This window comes from Miniopterus natalensis, chromosome 13 (assembly GCF_054644295.1).
Source record: "Miniopterus natalensis isolate mMinNat1 chromosome 13, mMinNat1.hap1, whole genome shotgun sequence".
Classification (NCBI taxonomy): Eukaryota; Metazoa; Chordata; class Mammalia; order Chiroptera; family Miniopteridae; genus Miniopterus; species Miniopterus natalensis.
In genome coordinates this window covers 26347434-26364876 of record NC_142093.1, presented here as the reverse complement: position 1 = coordinate 26364876, position 17443 = coordinate 26347434, and the positions used below count along the sequence as shown (strand labels likewise).

The 17443-nt window shown below is 41.1% G+C and overlaps 1 protein-coding gene across 9 annotated transcripts in view; it reads left to right on the top strand.

The window, feature by feature from the left end:
- The window catches only part of NRXN1 (neurexin 1), a 916310-nt gene that overhangs the window by 339862 nt on the left and 559005 nt on the right, over positions 1–17443 (top strand). The window lies entirely within an intron of this gene.

The following is a 17443-nucleotide window of genomic DNA, read 5'->3' as shown; positions in this document are numbered from 1 at the left end:
GCCAGAATCATGCCTAATTCACGACCTCATTCTTTCAGAGCTGGACTGAAAGCGCGTTTGCCGAAGACCTGATGTATGTGGAGTCCAATGACACAGCCTTAAATTCATTTTTCCGCTGTTGTTTATTTATATAGGGCCGGGGGAGGTCGGCCGCTCATAGGACATTATGAGGGAATTAAGTTCCTCTTCCGTAGCAGTCTGTAATTCACAATATAAAAGAGAGTCAAACGCAAAGAAATATTGTGTCTGGACTTAAGCTAAATGCTTTGCTCGTTTTTACTTATAAATGCCTTAGATGTGATGTATACTGTAGAGTCGTTTCTTGTTGGAGCATTACAGGAAAAAAAAAAAAATTAGGCTACAGGAGAGATACTATATAAAAAAAATGAGTCTGTGTGATGAAACAGCTTGGTTGCTGCATATCCAATATGTTCTGAAGGAAGAAAAGCTGTTTCATTTGTGACCTGACGAGCTTACTTGATGTTCACCTGGCCCACACTATCAGGCTAAAAGATCTCAGTGATTTCTCCTCCTCGGCTGTCACTATCTGTTGTAACGTTTGATAAGATTGACACTTGGTGGGGTACAAGGAGAGAAAGATCATAAAGTTCTTGAATTTCAACTTGTATGAATATTTTCGCATAAGAGCTGCCTGTTCTCATTCAGGCTTAACTCGATTCTTGTGGCTGCTGGAGCCCGAGGTTCCTCTTGTATCGTGAAGCTGCATTGAATGGTATAGACTTCGAAAATGTAAAGCTCAGTAACTGGATTTCTTAATGATGAGCTGTAGGTGTTGTTGGTAAGCGGTGACATACTTTGGTTAATTCTAAAGGACATATTCTCATCATATACACTTGATTTGGGTAGGCATCAGTGGAAAAAAAAACAAAACACGCTGCTGGAATTACCCTTGCCTGTCTTCCATTTATGTGAACTTACTGGGCATTGCAGTATGTAGATGTACATAAAAGAATCCTAAAGGGGATTCAAAATGCTATAATTTTAACAAATACAAGGACATGTTCTGACAGGCTGAATCCAACCATACTTTGGTGGGAGGGATCAATTGCCTCCAAGATAATAACTTTAATCTTTATAAAATATGTAGTATGACTCAAGACTGTGTTAATCTCTGTGGACATAATGAAATAATAATAATTATAATTATTATTATAATATTATGGACATTCTTGAGCTTATTTTGTGCCTGATGCTATCCTAAGAGCTTTTCAGGTATCTCCACAATATAGGTAGTAGTTTTATTATCTGCATTTTTCAGACAAGGACACTGAGATTCAGAGCAGGTAAGTTTCTTGAGCGAGATCTTACATAAGAAGAATTGAGGCCTAGAGCTTCATCAAGGAAGTCTGATGTCAGAGTCTTATGTGTTCGTAGCCACTGTAATATGCAGTGTCCCAACAAAAACGTATGTTAGGGTCCTTGCGGTAGAAAATTGTATAAAACCCTCAAGTTTGCTACAAACTGAGAACTATTTTTAGAAATGTGCAATGACTGTGGGCAGTGGGATATTAAACTGTGTGGCCTAGTTACACCCAGCTGAGTTTGAAACAGGGTGAAATGAGTGAGAGACCTGGTAGACAAGGGAGATGAACAGAAGAGTGTGAAAACCTGGAAGGATGGTTGTGATTTGGATAGGAGGGGAGTAGAGAAAGTATTTCAAGTTGGGAGGAACATGGGAAAAACCTTAACTAGATTTCACAAGATGTTTGAAACCCCCTCTGGTGATGGGAATAGGGGTTGAGGGGAAGAACCACATCCCTACCCACCCATCCCGTTTCCTCACTCTCACTATCAACAGGCCAACCTACAATCAGCCCCTATGCCCAGCTTTATCTGTAGAAAGTTAGTCCCACCATGGACTGGAAAAAGGAAAGGGAATCCATGGATCTCTAGCAGAATCTGGAATTTAGGTCAAGAGCCCTTTCAGGTATCCTGTATGAACCTGAGGATTTCTGCAGTCAACACCTCAGTTCAACTGAGCCCCACTGTCCTTCAGCAGTTCAGCATGGACGAGGCAATTTTTTGAGTGTATGAAGCTACAGTGGATTGACTTAGTTTGAAATTACAGTTTCAGATTCATGTCTTCAGTGTTTAACTGATAATGAGTAGTCTATATGCTTCAGAATTTGTCTCTTTTCAATTGATCTTTCAACCACATACACACACAAAACATCACGGCAAAAACAAGCCAGGTGGTCTCCCATGTGACATTTACTTGGTAGCTACTGAGTCCAGGCAATGAGGATTCACTCGTGCCATTGCCTTTATAGATTTTGGATAGATAACACTCCTTTTTATTGGTTGGGCACATCCCTCATCTCTCTTCCAGAGCCCGGGGCATGTGTTTGGAGCAAGTACTGCAGTTGTTTTGATGTGTAATCTCCTGCACTTTATTTCTTCCGGACACACTGGAGGGTGGAAGGGTGCAGACACGCTCAGCCTATAAATCAAAACAGACCTCAGTTGAAGGGCTTTCAGATGGTTCATAGCTTCCATCCGTGTCTGAATTACTATTTAGAATGCCCTGCTCTTCCTAACTCTGAAATGAAATTGTGACAAAGTATCATGGATTTTGAGTTAAATCACCTTGTTTCAGATAGCTGAGTTTTGTAGAATTACTTTGTAGAAAAAGAGAGGAACATGCCCATGTTCATTCTCACCACATCTCCCTTAACACGAAGCCCGTGTAAGCTTCCTTAACTCTGTTGGGCTTTCTGCCCCGCAGCACATGGCATGTATAAAACCTTAATTATGGTTTCATTTATGGCTCATAACGTTTTTACTTTCAATGTAGTAGGTACTCCCTCTTAGGATGACTAGTCCTGGGGGAGATTCTCATAACACCTGTCTGAGGTCACAGAAGAAATGTTGGAGTGTTAGACTAGAAAGGATCCTGGAAATCATTCTGCAAGTCCAACCTCCCTATTTTGGAAATGGGGAAACTGATTTAGAGAAGTTACGTGACCCACCAAGAGCAATGAAGGCGTAACAAGATTAGAACACAGAATCCTGTCACATAAAACACAGTATCTGAATAACTGGCTTACTTTCGTCGTAAAGAGTGGCACTCAAAGCACAGAGAAGAGTACAAACTTTTGGAAAAATGTTCGTGCTCACTGAAAATTACTTTCGAAGGCTATAAATTTGAGAAAAGTTAAAGGAAAAGTTATAAATAATAAACTACCATTACGTACAGCCCACATCTATGAAATTTATGTAAAATAATACATCTTTAAAAACTATGCTATTTCAACCTGACTTTTACAAAAGCAATCCTGAATGCTTTGGCAAGAAACATCTATTTATATTTTAATTGCATTTTTTATAACATTGAGTAAAAGCTAAAATATATGTTGCTTAAGGATTATTCATCATTTTCTATTTAATTTACTTTTTCCAAGAGGCAGTTGTGAGTGACTGCTGCACCCGGAGAGGGACTCGGTCGGCCCAGCAGAGAGACAAACGGCATCTCCGTGAGATGCCTGGGCCTGCTTGAGGACATCGACAGCCCTGCCCATCCGCCTTAGACGGCTTGGAAAACATTGTTCTGTGTAAAATATCAGAGTTGATTTCCAAGTTGCTCATCACAGATATATATCTTTAAATCCTCAGAGGGAGATGAAAATCTCACTACCATGTATTTCCTTCTCAATATTTTGGCCATGAGGACTTGGTGCTGTTACTAAACGACTTACGAAGAAGAGACAGGCTGCTCCCCAATAATCTTGCCTGAGAATCTCCTGCTCTGTCGTGCTCTACGCATTTCTTTGTGCTTCTGAAATGCTTCGAAACACCTATTTCCCTCCCGCAGAGTAAAGATTATTTAACATAGTTTGTTGGGAAGAAAATGAAACTGAAGAGGTGTGAAAGAATTGTTTTTGGTTTTTCTTTTTTTAATTTATCTTTATTGTTGAGAGCATTACAGACGTCCCCCGTTTTCCCTCATTACCGCCCTCCACCTGGCTCCTGCCCCACCCCAGGCCTTCAGGACACTATTGTCTGTGGCCATGGGTTATGCCTTTATGCATATAAAGTCTTCAACCGAAGAATCTCTTCCCGCCCCCCTCACCCCTTCCCTTAGAGATTCCCCAGTCTGTTCTGTGCTTCCAGAACATAGAATTTTTAATTTGAATTTGTTTTTAGCCATATGTACTTGGTCTCTTTGCTTGAGCGGAGATGCTGCTTATGTGAGGCAATTTAGAACACTGCCACTAAGTATTGCTTGGGACGAGCCTAAGGAAGGACTCTAGAAAGATTAAAAAAAATCAAAAAAAATCAAGCGAAATGCTAGAGGGAATTAAATCCCTACTGAAAATTTCATTAATCTAATTAGATCAGCTCAGCCTTTAATTACACTGAAAAACTTTTAGCACTAAAAATTTGGAAGATGCTCTGAGGCGGATGGGGTTCAGAAAACATCTTCTGAAAGCGTTTTCCCCACTGTGGAAAGATAGTCGCCTGCTGCATGCTCAGCACGGTCTCCTCTGCCTTCTGCGGGGGTAACACTGTAGTTCCCACAGTGGCCCTGTATTCGCACTGGGAAGGAGGTGCCATATTTGCTTTGTGCAAGGACCCCTTAATTCCTGTCTTTCTTCTTGTGGAGAAAAGAGAACTTTGGGAAATTGTGGAGGCTTCTCAATGTACCCCGTCTGTGGTAGAACTGGCTCATCAAACGTGTGTCCTCAGGGGTCCTGTTCTCTTATTTCCCTCAGTGCTCAGACAGGAGTAGTGTCCCTGTCATTTACACGTAAGAACGAAAATCCATGGCAGAATTTGCATTTTAAGTTATTTTTCCAGGAACTTAGGGGGGAAGGGGATCTTCACTGATGTCTATAAATCATGAAACATGGGAGGAAGGAGAACTTCTTGAGTTAGAAGAACCCCTAGGTATAGGCTCCCAAGTCAAGATTAAGTACATTTCTCCCCAGGTTTTCATTTCCTCCAGGCCCTTTCTTGTTGGGGTTCCTGATACCGATGTTGCCAGAAGCAGGTCTGCCCCAGGCCGGCCTGTCGTGTGTGGGTCCCTGACTTCCTGTAGAAAGATTTTGCAACACGAGTCCAGATGGGTTTGAGAGTGTGTAGCAATGAAGCAAAGGAAGAAATTAGGAGAGAGCCTGGGTGGTGCTTTGCTTTGGCTCCCTAAAAATGTCGTAGGAAAGAAGTGAGCCTGGGCGGGGCTGCTTCAGCCAGCACTGGGAATCAGAGAAAACGGGGGTCTTGGAGGCAGGATCGGGGGTGAGCCCGGGTCGAGCTGCCACTGCCCACCATCTCCTGGCTGCAGATGTCATGGGGACCCTTAGAAATTAGGAAGAAATAAAAAGTTTGTGCCCAGGAGGGGCATGGGCATGCCCTAGAGTGAACCCCTGTTCAGTCTTTGTCCTGAGGGCTTTTTAATCCATTTTTTTTCCCCTGCAGGCAAGAATTTTAGGAGAGGGTTTCAGCAGAATATTCATCAGCCTTCCAGGTTCATTTTAAATCTGCCGATGCAGGAAAATGAGCGTATAGGGGTATTTGGGATAATTCTGTGGCCTGTTTTACTGTTTTACTTTTATCTTAGGTCCGTCTGGCTTTAGTGGGGTTTTTGTTATTTGTTCCCCAGCTTCATCTGTCCTTGGGTGTCACCGGCACAAATGGCATTAATTGGGTGGCTGTTCTCTATTTTCCCAGCCCAGGGCGATGTAAGCTGTGCGTTCTCTGGTTCGGGAGGGGCTACAAACCATTTGCTCCCAGGTGTCCTTGGCTGGGGAAGGGAGGGTCTTGCAGTTCACAAGCTGGCTGCAAGCTGCCCAGACGGTTTGGCCTCATTGAATCTTCTTGCCTCAGTTTCCCCCATCCCACTTGCCCAGGGATTTTCCTGGCTGCTTCCTGCCCTGCCACACCTAGGGATACTTTCCACCTTCCCTCTCTTATTGTGCTGTGACTGTCTGTGTATCAATAGGCAGCGCTTTACAGTTTGTTTACGTTGACCCTTCTGCAGGCTTCATTCACGCTTAGGGGAAGAGAAATGCCCAGCGCATTCCCATCTCTCACTTCTTCCTGGGCATGTCGTACAGATCCATGCATTTTTACTCACCACTCTATTATATAACTAGGGATAACACTACCCTACTTATGTTTGGTAGAATGTCTCACTTGAACTAACCGTTTTGAGACAGGTTTTGCTAATGCCCCGCAGAGGAATTCCCGTCATAGGAGGGCTCGTGCGTTGGCTGTGGGCCGCCTTCCAGAGGGGGGCCTGGCTCAGCCCAGCCGGAGGGGGAGAAACTGACCTGCAGTGTTCTGAGCAGTTCAGCTCTAGGAAAAAAAATCTCCATTTGATTTAAAACACAGAAGATGGCAGTTTGCTTTCAAAACTCTAACGAGAAAGCAAACTGGAGTTTGTGGCAATGTCGAAGCATTTGACAAATTCCCGTGCGCCACTACTTTATTAATTATAGGTCCTGCCCACTTTCTTTCAGATCTTGACAATGCTGTAATGTGTTTCAGGGCTTGTACTGTAGCAGAGTGTCAGCACCAAAATGCGAGCTGAGCCCTTGCCTTTGCCTTCCTTTCCTTTGCAGGACAGCAGGCCACAGCTGTTTTAGTCAGGCACCCTCCTTTCATTTTCAGGGTGTCTCCCCAAGAACTCCTGTGAGGTAGTAGGAGTAGTAATAATAATAACATCCTCATGTGTAACCGAGGACCCTGACATCTCAGCAGAGCACATGCTTCTCTCTGAGTGGTGGGCCTGGGTTGGTTTTCCATCCCTGGGTTGAGCACTCCTAGTTGAGCACACTGCCTGAATCAGATCATCCAAATAAACCCCAGTGACATAAACTCCCTGGTACCTAACTGTGCCTCTGGCTGCACCAGGCACTGCACAGAGGGATATTAAAAATCAGAGCCATTGCTGAAAGAGTAAGGGAGTTGGTATATTCCAGAGGAACAATAATAATAATATACTAAGCATTTCCTATTTCTCGTAATATCTACATCCAGTGAGTTACTTAATAAGCATGTATCTAAGGTCATCAGAACACAACAAAATTAACTATTTACTTTAAAAAATAAGTTAATGGAACTGTGTGAAATAATTTGATATCTGGTATTTCAAACATAGCAGCAAGGGAGTCATGGAAGAAAACTCTGTGTGTGTGTGTGTGTGTGTGTGTGTGTGTGGACTTGTAGCATTATACTTTACATAGAAGGGCACAATATCGCTTTTTCAGTGCTTTGTATACTCAAAGGTAACACTCCAAGTGTGACAACAGTTACACGTTACCGCTATCCCTATTTAATAAATGAAGGCGTGGAGATGGGAGGTAACTGACTGACTAGGTAACTGACCTAACGGAAAGCAATTACTAAGAAACAGAGCCAAGGTCTGCACCTGAATAACCTGACCTTTAACTGATCACTGAAGACTAAAAACCCTTTTTTTATTGCTACTCTATTTTGATTTTTCTACTCATAGTGTCATCTCATTTCTCTCCCTTTGTTCTCAGTAGTTTTATAAAGGTAAAATTATATGAAATGAACTTTATAGGAACCTTGAGGGGAATGAAAAAAACAAAAGTGCAGCCAAGATTGCTAAAATGTTGGAGAAGAGAAGGCCTCCGGGGGAGGGGTAGGAGCAGGAGCTATTTCTATGAGCAGAAGCTATTAAGTGCCCAGCTATACATGAGCTTCCAGTGGGATTTTTCCTCCCAGTGTTCTAACTGGTATCGGGACGTTACCCCTGCAGTTCTGTTCTCTACTCTAGCAGCCTGCACACCCTTCCTTTTTTAAGGGCGTAAATAAGATAATAATGCTTGTCATCGATTTCTGTACTCTGTAGCCAACTATGTGAACAGGGTTGCACACAAAACACATTTGGAAGAAGTACCTGCTACGTTTTTATAGAGTGTTGGCTTCATACATTGCTAAGAGTAAACATGCTTCTGTGAATTGTAGCCTTAGGGGCAAGGGAAATAAGCAATTGGGGCAGAAACTAGGCATTTTGCCATGCATACTCGTCTTTGAGATTGGGTTCAGGGAGCCCCATCTGCTCAGGTCCCCAAGGATGTGAAACTCAGCTCTGTGTAGTCTACAAAGCATCTGGCCAGTCCTTGTCTGGAATTCAGCTCTTTGAACATAGCAACCTCCCTTCTGGGGGACCCACAGATTTTTATTTCCCATCATTTTCAGCAGATGCCTCATAGCCTGGAACTATATCAGCAGTTGGCATAATGCATTGTAGTGCTTTCCGACATCCAGCTAGCACAGCATGGTTTGGTGGGGGTTCAGTGGCATTTTAGCTTTGAGGACTTGATGCACTTCATAGTATATGACATTTTCTCACCCAGCGGAAAGCAGTAATGCACGACATCCAAGACTGAACGTCGTCCCTTAATTTCAGCACCCACTAGACTGTCTTGTTTTAACGGCTCCATTTGCTTGTGCGTTGACACTTGCATGTGTGCGTTCAGTAAGCGAACATTAATCTGTACCTGCGATGTGCTGGGCCCTGGACTGACCACTGGGGACACACGTAAGGAACAGAATGCGCAGAGGAACCTGGAAGGACAGCTCAACAAAGAAACAGAAAATTGCAAGACAAGTTCCTAGAGTAAGGTGTAAAAAATTGCTCTAGAAATAGAGCAGACATAAAATAATTCTGCCAGAGGAAATCAGTAACACTTTGAAAGAAAAGGTGACAAATAATCTGAGCTTCCCTCTCTGTCTCTCTTTGCTCAGCTCTATAATGGGCCTGCTATTATACGGGAATAAAGCAGAATGAATTAGTGCCACTCTCAGAACTGGGAAAGAACGGGAAAGAGAGAATGGCATGAAGCGTTAGAGCGCACATTACAAAGAAAAAGGAAATTAAAAGCTCCATATAAATACAGTCTGTACTTAACCAGGTTTGAGCCATATTTTTAAAATCTGAACCCCATCCAAAACAAAATAAGTATTTTGAATCTCATCTTAATTTTTATTATGAGATGATATACTCTTGTCTTGAGTCCTTTGGATTAAGTGCTATGTTTGGAGAAAATTATTCTTGTGCATGATAATTGGTCTTTTTTCAGGAGAGTCATCACTATTGAAACACATTTAAAACAGATTAATTACTTTAAAATGAAAATAATACTGCTATCATTCCCAAGCATGTGATTTAAATAATAGGAAAATTATATTTTTATCATTATTGAGTAAATATTCAGTGCACAGAGAAATTGCTGACGCTGAGTGTTTAGCTTAGTTCCACATGTGTTACATGACTGTGTGCTATGTACCAGGCTCTGTGCTAAGTGCCAGAATCTAAGATAATTACATTAACATAGGTCATCTAATCAAGGTCCTGGTAACTGAATTGTCCTCCAAATATATATATTTTTCTGAGTCTAAGTATCTAAGTATAAATGAAACAGTAGTGACTGTAACTACTTACAGGTTGATACTATATTAAATTAGATAAAATAAATGTCTTTAGAATCATAGACCAGCATTCAAACCCTGGCTCTTTAGACTTGGTAATTGTGTGACCTGAAGAGAGTTATTTAAGATTTCTGTGCTTTAATTTTCTTCCCTCTAAAGGATTAAGTCAAACTATGTAATCTTTACAGTGCCTGGGATACTGTAACATTTTAATATGGTGACGATTAGCTGCAGTTATAATGCACACGGGGTCTGCTTCATGGACATGTGGCCTATACATAGTCACACAGGGTCCCACCTACAGAAGGACCCTGCTTTTGGGTTAATATCTTCCTGTTGCATCTTGAAATTCTTAATAACTTTTGAATAAGGACTCTTCATTTTCATTTTGCCCTGGACCCTACAAAGCAGGATGATTGTCTTGATCGCAGAGGAGTTGAGATTTTGCACCCATTATATTATTTAAAAAGTTATTTTATTTAACTTCTCTAAGAACTTTGTGAGGAAAGTGAATTCACTTGGAGATCAGAAATTTGTAACATCAAAGCCATGTCACTAATGTGTAAAGATGCAGAAGAAATCCTCTGTTTATAAGCTCCAAGCCCAGTGTGCTTTCCTTGTTTGTTCTCCTAAATTATAATATCCACTTTCCAATGTATCAAAAGTTTGTAAAGATGATTGAGAAACTTAGAACTTTTAGAAAAACTTGGCTGTCTTTTTAAGGGACCAAATTAGAAATAGTCGCTCAATTTTCATAGTTCAAATACAAACAATTCTTTTGCTTTTTAAAAAATTATCATCAGATTTTATTTAACATTGCATTTCAATAATAATTGCTGCATTCCTTGCCTGTGTTTGCCACCTGCAGACCAAGTAGAGTCTCATATGTGAGACTTAAATGTTTGTTAGAAAGAGTAAATTTACTTTATTCCTTAGCATTTTCTTTACCAACATCCCTAAGCTCAAAGGTTTGGTAACCAGTGATTGAAATCAATCCTTTCTTAGCATTACTGTTACTTAGTATTTAATAATTATTTCATTTATTATGCATTAATCGATACAAATTTAAAAGTTACTTAGAATTTATATTAGAGCAATTTTTAAACAATGACATACACTTCAAAGTTGTAGTTTTTAGATAGTTTAAAAGGAAAGAAAGCCCATCAACAACTTGTAGCCCACTCAGGGATTTACTAATCAAGGTGTGGTCTGGGAACCAGTAGCATCAACATTACCTGGGTGCTTGTTAGATGAAAAAACTCAAGCCCCTCCCCAGGTCTACTAAACCACAATATGCATTTAAATAAGACGCCCTGGTGATTTCATATGCAAATTAAAATTTGAAAATCACTGAGCTAGAGCACCTCGACCACCATATTTTATTGACATCATTGACTATACGAAGCACAATTATGTTATGAATCACTAAACACTGCCAATTAACTTAGTAGAATGCACCTCTGTTGTGACTTGGATCTGGACTTTAGAAATATTAAAATATAAAACAATGTACAGCTTAGTGGCTCAGTAGTGACTCTGAGGCTTTCAACCAGAGCCTCAGTCCCTTAAATTTCCAAAGACCCACAGAAGCTCTCCCAGGCTCAGTTCCCTCCAGGCCCCGAGAGGATCTTCTTGTCTGAGTACCCTGAGGGTGGATTAGCCACCAGGACAGGAAGCAGGAAAATCCAGTCCCCTAACAATCCACATTTAGGGCAGCTACAATCTTGGGTTGACGTGTACATACTGTCCAAACATTAAGCTTTTGCTTCTGAAGTATTTGTGTCTGAGCCCAGGACATTACAGTGAAATGCCTGTGTGTTTAATAACAATTTTAAACTAGGTTTCCTAACCTTTATTTGATTTCTAGGCTAGTGCTTTCATAGCAAAATTCTTTCCCTTGCCAAAATGCTGAAAATCACTATGTGCAAGTTACTTGGTTTAATTATCATTTTTTCACTGTAATATTCTTATGCTGAATTCCATATATAGACTTTATTTTTTTAGGCCATGATTTAGACAGGATTATTTTACTGATAACTTAAACAGATGTCTATGTATTTATTTACATTTTAATAACTCTGTAATATGATAGGTTATGCCCTAAGGGAAGTAAACTCTTCCGTGGGTATAAATTAGACAGTTGGAGAATTGAGGCATTAAGGAGCCGTTCAGGGAAATGTGGCGTCGGCAACATGAATTTTAATAAAGGGCCCCCTAGAGTCAGCTCAGGAGTATGGCACCTCTCTGAAGGGAAGCGCATTCAGGCTGAAATTTTCTTGGTGATTAAATAAACAAAGGGATACCGGTAACTGACAAAAATAGGAAAACCATTAATCCTGGGAAAAGTGTGAAGTTTGTACTATGTGATGTTTGTAAAGACACCCGTTTGAAGCGAGGTGGCTGCAGACTTTGCAGCAGCAGAAGGCAGTGTCACAGACCCCTCAACATTTCTCCAAGACACCAGGATTTTAATGCCATTTTACATATTTCCCACTATCTTCCCTTAAACTCAAGTTGCAATTAGAGGCTATTTATTCTTGAACAAATATTTTCAAACTAAAATTATTTGTCTTTATTAGATTAGAAGAACACTGAAAATACCACCAGTCACTTCCACCCTCCCACCCAGGGAAAAGCAACCTTGTTTCAATTCCTTCTACTCCACTGGCACTTTTAAAAAAAAAAAAAAATATCTTTATTGATTTCAGAGAAAGGAAATGAGATGGAGAGAGAGATATAGAAACATCAATGATGAGAGTCATTGATCGGCTGCAGGCCGCAACCCGGGCCTGTGCCCTGACCGGGAATCGAACCCCGATCGCCTGGATCCCAGGTCAAGCTCAACCGCTGAGCCACGCCCATGCGGGCGTCCACTGGCACTCTTAATTAGGTCTTTCTTTTCGTCTTTGAGGTACACAGAACACATGAAGCAATTACATTTGAAGTGAGGTACCCAGAAATGTGGTTTAAGTTATGGGAAAGGTTTTTACATTCACATTAGTTTTCCTTAGTTTTACATTCACATTAGTTTTCCTTAGTTTTACATTCACATTAGTTTTCCTTAGTTTTACATTCACATTAGTAGCACTCATGATCCTTGAGTAACAGCATTTCTAAAATCTCTCATTTATTCACTGAGCCCTCACTGAGTGACAACTATGTCGCAAGCACTAAGCAGATGCTGGATTTACAGATGTGGATAATTTGCATTGTCTTGGCCAGATTCTGAAGGCAAAAAACCATAAAAATAAATTCAAATGCCTTAATTCAGCAACAACAAATTATATCCCATGGCCACCATGAATTGGGCCTGTGCTAAGTCCTAAGAGAGAACAGTAAAAGTAAGACATGGTGTGGGGGAAACAAACACATAAGCAATTACTATTCTACTCCTGTTTTTCCACCTCACTTTGGACTTATCTTTATCATAGCACTTATTGCTTCTATAATTTAAGTGTACTTGTGTTTTGTTTTTAAATATATCTTCATTGATTTCAGAGAGAGGAAGGGAGAGGGAGAGAGAGATAGAAACACCAATGATGAGAGAGTCATTGATCGGCTGCCTCCTGCACGCCCCCGACTGGGGACCGAGCCCGCAACCCCAGGGATGTGCCCTGACCGGGAATCAAACCTCGATCTTCTGGATCCTAGGTCAGTGCTCAACCGCTGAGCCACGCCAGCTGGGCAAAGTGTCCTAGTGTTTGATGATTGGGGCTTTCTCAGGAAAATTCAGCAGTCACGCCCTAAGACATCTATTGTATGTGATAGTGCTAGTTACATATCCTCCTTGGGACAATTGAGAACATGGTTACTCAAATAATTTTCTGTGTTCTGTGGTTCAGATGGGGATGCTGGTTAAAAAAGGCTGGGCGATGATTTTCTTGGTAGCAGGGATTTGATTTTTATTTCTTTAGCGCTAGAACCTGGGCCCTCGTTGGTGCTCCATAGCTCTTGAGTAGATTCCTTGTAATTGCACCCAAGGGAGATGAGCTCTGTAGCAGATGTGTGCTGCAGCGTAAGGCAACACCGTGTATGCAGGGTAGTGAAAAGCATCCACGAAGCTTTCCCAACCACGTGTATTTGAACTTGGCTTTGAAAGAAAAGTAATATGTCTCCAAGAAAACAAGGATGTGAGATGCAAAGCTGAGACAGAGGAGAACTGGGAGGAAAGGCTTGGCTGTTAAACGAATGCGCAGTGTGTTTGGGGGATGTGTGGGGTCAGCGGTGTGCCTGGGAAAGGATGCTTGGAGGAGAGGGAAACAGTAATGCTGGACCAAGAACTGGGAGACATGATGTTGAATATGGGTAAATGATGACAGGATATGACTGTTGCAATGCTTGGAAGTTTTGTGTGTAAGAATTACCTGAGAGTTTATTAATCTGCAGATTCTTGCCCCCACAGTTTCTGATTTAGCAGTGGACCTGCATTTTTTTTTAAAAATCCTTACCTGAGGATATGTCTTTATTGATTTTTTTTTTTTTTTTTGAAGAGAGAGAGAGGAAGGGAGGCAGAGAGAGAAACATCAACATGAGAAACATTGATCGGTTGCCTCCCATATGTCCCCCAACCAGGGACTGAATCTGCAACCGAGGAACGTGCCCTGACCGGGAATCAAACCCAAAGCCCTTTGGTGTAAGGGAAGATGCTCCAACCCACTGAGCCCCCTTCCCAAGGCTGGGCCTCTCATTTTAACAGACATTTAAGGAGATACAGATGCAAATGATGCCAAGACTTTCACAAAGGCTGCTGTTTGTTGTAGGCTGCCATGGACTTCTAGAAAGGTCTGTGATAGGGCCAGAATTTCCTGTGAACCAAGGATCAGGTGGGCCTAAGCCTCCAGGTAAAAAACAAAACTGAAACAGATCAAGGGAGAGGTGTTATACCAACAGCCTAGAGATGCTTCGAAGATAGAATCCAGGTGATTTGGTGAGTTTTGGAGAATAAAAAACATCAACACAAGAAAAAAATCTACATATTTCTACACAAACAAAGCAACCAGATATTAGAGTTAAAAGGAAAGGGAGTCAAAGTGGCAGGAAGCGCAAAGGAAGTAAGACAGGTGGCTCCCTGCAATGCGGCTTTGACCCTTTGGACTGCAGGGCTCCAAGCGCTGACCAATGCACGGAAAGTGTGACCCAAAGCATTTTGCTTAACCCCTGTGAGCTCCAGGTTTCTCATCTGTCAAGTGAAGGGATTTAACTATGTATACTCGAAGGTCCCTTCTTATAATAAGATTTAAATTCTGAGTTAATAGCCTTACTGTGGTAGTGGTTGCAAACACAGATGAATAGTTTTTATATAAAGCTATCCTAAAGATCTTTCTCAAAAGTCATCCAGCCAAAGAGGTCCTAACCTACCACTCTGAGGGATCTTAATTTTCCTCAAAAGATAAGAATTTTCCAGAGCCACCATCACCTTCCTGATCAAAAACAAAATAAATCCAATCCTCCTGAAACCTAAGACAGAATGTGGATTGAAAGAGCCTCCCATCTGCCTGCTTAGTTTCTTTTAATTATTTTCTTCCCCACCCCCCCTAAGGAAAGTTGGGCAAAGCGTTCAGAATCAAATTATCAAGAAGCAGCACAGAAATTTGTTTTTCTCTGCCCAGGACCTTGAAGCTTTTCTGAGGCAACCACCTGTTTCGATGCTGGGAGCCCAGCATTCTCATTAAGTTTTACAGGCTTCCATCAAACAAGCTTCATCGCTTTAAACCTGTAGCTGATCCCATAGTCTAGCCATGGGGCATAGGATCAAAACACTGGTGTTTTTAAAAATTTGAAGTACTGGATATGCTTCCACTGCCCCAGACCTCTCTGCATTCTAGAAAGATAGATGGATGAGCTCTGCATGGAGTTCCCTTGCAATCTATTTTTAAGTAATGATCTGGTCCTAGGAGGGGGAGGGTGCTTGTGAGCAAGTGAGAGATCTTTTCCAGAGAGTAGATTTTAAGAACAATCCATTAGCTTCTAGGCAACTGGCTTCTAGGAGGTTTTTGACTGTTGTTGTGTTTTTTTTTTCCGCATGGGTCAGGGAGATGAGACCATGTATGTCTTCTGATTTTAGAAGGAAAGATTCTCATACCAATCTATTCTTCCTGGCTTTAGGGCTGGACTCCTTTAAAGAACAGAAATCAAAGAGCAGGAAGCCGTCTCTGCTGTTGGTCTTAGGGTCACACATGCCAAGCAGTGTGTTCAGTGTGAGAGGAGCTGGAAACAGTGAAAGGGATGAATGAGATTCAAAAATGCTTCCGCATACTCGGGTCGTTATAGTCTGTTTCCTTCTGTGCCAGGTTCCAGACTTCCTTTTATTCTATTAAAAATAGAAAATGCACCTGGGCCTTCAATAAGGAAGGGAGGGAGGGAGGGAGGGAGGGAGGGAGGGAGGGAGGGAGGGAGGGAAAAAGGAAAGAGAAATTGAGAGAAATTGAGAGAGGAAGGAAGAACAGAACAGAGGGAGAGGGTGAGAAAGACTTAACGTATCTTTGATCTCCCTTTCTTGGTGGGGAAAGTAAGGCACACACAGTTAAAAAATAAGAGCACCTACGAGAAGGTGTCTGATGATTCAGAAAAAAAAATTGAATTGTAGAAAGATATTTAAAAGTAAATGTAATTAAAACTCGAACACAGGGGATTTCTGAAAGAAAATAAAATAGGAGACCTGACTGAATCTAGCCTTCGGTGGAATGTTCCAGGACGCCAGACCTTGGAAGATGTGCACTGTCTCTTTTTTGTCTATAAACCTACGTTTTATATATTTTTGTTTTGTTTTGATCCTGAGATCTCATACCCAATATCGTGCATGTGTGGATGTCTCTATATTCAGTGCCACCTAGTTGATGAATTTCCAAAATCTGTACGAAATATTATTGCATTTGTTAAATCTTTGCCATTCAGATTCCCAGAATTTTCCATAGGACTATGAGATTTTAAAGAGAAAGAAAAGATGGGAACAGTCAGTTCTATTCAAAACAAAGAGACGTGTTTGGGCTTCATGGTTGACCATAGTAAGGCTGGGTAGAGAAATGGGTCTTAGGATTCTTGTTCCAGAATTTTTACAATGTAACTCCCTTCATCAGTTTCCATTTGTTATTGATTCCTTCCCTCGCTCCATGGAACCAGCGGACAATGCAGATGTCAGAGATGTCATGTCATAGTTCTGTTCGATAAGCCCTGGTTTGTGTTTGACTAACAAATGGGATAAATTTGCCTCAGAACAAAGAAGGAGCTAAACCTATCTTATGCCGCAGCACATTTCCACGATATTTAAATACACTCGAATCCGTAATGTACACGGCAGTCATGGCAAACGCTGACTGAATGCAGGCGGTTTTTAAATCCTCGAGGTCGGCACTGTACAAATTCAACGTAAGCCCGGTTAAAACAGGCAGTAATGCACAGTAAAACTATCATGCAAATTTTTTAAAATACCTGGGATTAATTTCAAATTTCTGACTGCTCTCACCACTCTTTCCATTTTTTAGGCACTTTCCAAGATGAATATTTTGGACCTTCTTGAACATCTCACTTTCTTAGAATTACATGGCAGAAGTCAAGGTCATGATTTCTGAGAGTTAATTTCATAATCATTTGAGTTTACTCAAGCCTTTGACATACTATATCTGATATCATTCATCAGGATTTTTGTTCTAGTAGCATCCTAAAAACTGTCTTCTAGCATACATGTCACACCTAATGTCATACTATTTGAAGGACAGATCTAGAGTTAAGTTTTCAAATCCCTAAGCATATTGGATCTTTGCAGCACTCTGATGTAATCTGCTAATATTGCTTAGGATGTCATGTGATTCTATAACATGAAATATTAACAGTAGAAGAAAATATAATAGTGCATAGAATAGTGATTAGAGAAGAATTCCTATATTTATGGAAGTGAGGAAACTAAGTCACAGCAAGATTAAGTGACTTCCCTTAAGTGATTTTTTTTTTTTTTTTGCAAAGGTATTGCTAAGAATTTGAGTATTCTTGGTACATTCAGTGAAATCTTCAGTTTTAACAGACGGAT